General features: G+C 46.8%; 1 protein-coding gene across 1 annotated transcript in view; it reads left to right on the plus strand.

Moving 5' to 3' along the window:
• Positions 1–3,280: 3,280 nt before the first annotated feature.
• The window catches only part of ZBTB43 (zinc finger and BTB domain containing 43), a 12,104-nt gene continuing 11,504 nt past the window's right edge, over positions 3,281–3,880 (plus strand). The window contains exon 1 of the mRNA XM_018567670.1: positions 3,281–3,338. The gene's annotated coding sequence lies outside the window, so the exon portion shown is untranslated. The remainder of the gene's footprint in view (positions 3,339–3,880) is intronic.

Raw genomic sequence — 3,880 nt, forward strand, 5'->3', positions numbered from 1 at the left:
GGGGGGGGGGGGGGGGCCCAAAAAAAAATCTTACACCAGGGCCCTTTGTTCCTTAGCTCCGCCACTGCACTCAAGCTTTGAATACCCATGTGGTTCCAGATTAAAGCAGCGAGTGTTGCCACCACTCTAGAAGCCATGGGTCACAGGTGCTCTGAGTTCCACAGGTGTGCCCAAGGAAAGCTGCTGACCACTCCCAAAGATCAACCCTCTGCTCCTGAACCACCACTCTTGTGGACCACCATCTTACCCTTTTCATCCCATTTCGTTACAGTTAATAAGAGGCCCCCCCATGCTCGTATCAGGCAGTGGCGTAGCGTGGCGGGGGGCACTTGCCCCCGGGCGCCAGCATGAAGGGGGCACCAGCAGGGCCGAATTTGCCAGGGAACAAAGGGGCGGCAGGGATTCCTATCACCTGGGACATGAAGTTCTGGGGCGTCGGGCGCCCCCCCGGACATACAGCTTCTGGGCTGTGCTAGAACTCCTGCATTGGAAGTGCAGGTTCAATAAAGAGAACCTGTCACCTCCAAATGACATCACACAGGGGCTTGTTAGCTGCTTTGTGATAGCAATAAAGTAAAGTGGGAAAAAAAATTGAATTTAAAAAATTGATAAAAATTGATAAAATATCAAATAAATAAAAATTATGAAAACAAATAAGTAGAAAATAATAATAAAAATGAAAAATATTAAGTAAAAAAAAAATAAGATTAAAAAATAAAAAAGTAACAAATAATAATAAAAAAATTATTAAAAAGTCAAAAATAAGATTAAAAAAATGATTAAAAAGTAAAAGATAATAAGATAAACAAAAATGTAAAAAAGGTTAAAAAATAAAGTGACAAAAAAAGAATAAAAATGTAAACTAACCCTGCCATCCCCACCATCTGGTTGCCATTCTATATTGGTGGGGAGGGGGGCGCATAGAGGAACCTGGCCTTGGGGAAGGAGAGAGAAAAAATCCGGCCCTGGGCGCCAGTCTGAAGGGGGTGCCACTGGCTACTGCCTCCCTCCCTCTGCCGCTCTGCCAGGCCGGCCACACTGAACCATCATGGCGGTTAAGCAGTGCCTCCCCTTGGCTCAGTCAAGTTAGGCAGCCGCCTCAGCACACGCTGGGGCCTCGCAGCTGCCTTTTTTTGATATTACAGAGCCGAAGGTTCGGCAGCCGAGGCGGGAGGAACGCAGGAGGAGAGGTGAGCTATGTTTATAAAAATAACTGGCCTGATAAGTCAATTGGGGGGCCCTGATAACCATTGACATTGCAGGTTACCGGACTCTCCTTCTATCAGTCTGTGGCCCTCCATCCTTCAGACTGCATGGATCGTGTATATCACGATTGAACTATGGTTCGGTTTGTGGGGGGTGGGGTGCTAATGAATAACTTGCCCCCGGGCGCCTCTTGACCTTGCTATGCCTCTGGTATCAGGGACTGGTTTACATGGTTTTATCTTATAAAAAAGGTGATTTTATAAACTGTGTGTTGTTCTATAAGGCAGCGTCTCTCAACCTTTTTTCAGTCACAACACCCTTTAAAAGTATGCAAAATCTCGAGGCACCCCAGTCTAAAATGTAACCAATGTAAAAGAGGATGTGTGTTCCCTCCAAAATCCCTACCAGACCCTTATGCCAGATAGGAGTTCTGATACGGGTTTTAAGGGGAGACCCAATTAAAAAATACCATAAAATGGAGTTCCCCCTTTCACATCAGAGACCCTTTTATAACAGGAGGCCCCCCTTTACATTAGGAGCCTCCTTCACATCACATCAGAGCTCCATCCTTTCACATCAGGATGGGGGCGGGGGGCAGAGGGCACCTCCCTGAAATTGCTCTCTTCAGGTTGGGATCTCTGGACCCCCCCATTACATCAGGAGCCCTTTACACATCAGAATACTCCGCTTCACACCAGGAGCCCTCCTTTCACATCAGAGTCCCCCTATTTTCAGAACTCTTTTTACATCAGAAGTCCCCCTTCACATCAGAGTCCCCTTCTTTTCAGAACTCCATTTATATCAGAAGTCCCCCTTCACACCAGGAGTCCTCCTTTCACATCAGAGTCCCCCTATTTTCAGAACTCTTTTTACATCAGAAGTCCCCCTTCACACCAGGAGTCCTCCTTTCACATCCGAGTCCCCCTATTTTCAGAACTCTTTTTATATCAGAAGCCCCCCTTTCACATCAGGGCCCCCGTCCCCCCTTTACATCAGAGCCCCCTCAACATCAGAGCCCCCGTCCACCCTTCACATCAGAGCCTTACCCCACATCAGAAGCCCATCTGCACCGTGAAAACTCAGTAAAATTCAGAACGCTGTTCAGGGCACCTCTGAAGAATCCATATAACAGCGTGGTTAAGAAAGGCTGCTATAAGGTACGGTCATTCCTCTTTTCGGGATGTGGTTGCGTACTTTTGCTTGTTTCATCTGAATTTTTTTATTAAATGATAATATTACTACAAATATATATTTATATTATGTAATATACCTACAAATACTCAGCAAGGGGGCATATTTGTGTTAGGTAACTGACAGGAAAACGTTTTTCTCAGTGATCGTATATTTTGCCCTCTGTTTTAGGCTTCCTTGTGATGCGTGAACGTGCGTCACATTTGTGCGTGTTTTTGCCACCATTGCTGTGCATCAGCCCTTTCAACGAACGTAGCAAAATAAACTTTCTGTGTTTTTTGACCACGAGTTCTGCGTGCGTGACGCTTATTCATGCACGGGCACAAACGCGTGTTTTGCAGGCTGCATTTAGGGTGCTATTAACAATGGCACCGCAAGCGCATTGCACGTTTTTGACAAATTGCATAAACGCGCCAAAAGAGGTCCATTCACCTACATTGGACGTGAGGATGTTGAGGAACATTCCACAGTCCGATTGGAGGGAGAGAGAAGTGAGCGCTGACTACTCTGCTCCTAGAGAAAAACAAGCAGTTAACCCTTTCAATGCGGGGTAATCTCACTACAGGGGGTTAATTTAGGTAATTTCTAGAGTTCTTCTTTAATTTTCCCCAATATATGTATCTCCCAATCACAATACAGAGTGCAGTATTCAGCCCGACCACTACCACCACGACTTCCTCAGCTGTAGAGATAGACAAGGTGTGCAGGAGGCGGAGCACGAACAGCACTGGGAAGCGTGTGCAGGGATTGGTCGGGAGAACAGTGGCGCATGGGCGCCGGAAGAGGCGGGTCTCCAGTGACAGAAACGGAAATGTTCTGTCAGTCGCGGCCTGACAGCGATGTGAGCACTTCCGGTAGTGGCGGGGGGGGCGGAGGCGGCTCGGGAGGAGAGAGCTGGCCGGGCGGAGATGTGAGGGGCGAGGCTGGCCCGGTACTGACAGGTCCGTGTGTATGTAATGTGTGGGTCCTGCCACCAGCCTGACATCTGCACACACCAACCTGTACACTGTGTACAGAGCACACACACCCCCATGTATAACACATACACCTGTTTGGGACCTAAATGATTCCATTGCAGTTGCCTGCGTGTCATGTACGGACATCACCTTGTCTGTACAGTATATATAGCCGTCAACCCTCTTTTCATATTTCATAATATATTATCATATCCATCTATAAATGATATATGCCTGTCTGTATGTTTTATACACTAGTTACATTATTGTGTGTTTTATGCACCCAGCATACTCCTCCTGAAATAGTATACAACTATCTCCTCTGTGCATACATTATATATACCTGTCACCCCTCCCTGTATATTATGTACACCTGTCACCCCTTCATGTATATAATGTACACCCGTCACCCCTACCTGTGCATTATATACACCCGTCACCCCTACCTGTGCATTATATACACCCGTCGCCCCTACCTGTGCATTATATACACCTGTCGCCCCTTCATGTGTGTATGTATGTATGTA

The sequence above is a fragment of the Nanorana parkeri genome, unplaced genomic scaffold, assembly GCF_000935625.1.
Source record: "Nanorana parkeri isolate BGI_ZX_2015 unplaced genomic scaffold, ASM93562v1 scaffold1081, whole genome shotgun sequence".
NCBI lineage: Eukaryota > Metazoa > Chordata > Amphibia > Anura > Dicroglossidae > Nanorana > Nanorana parkeri.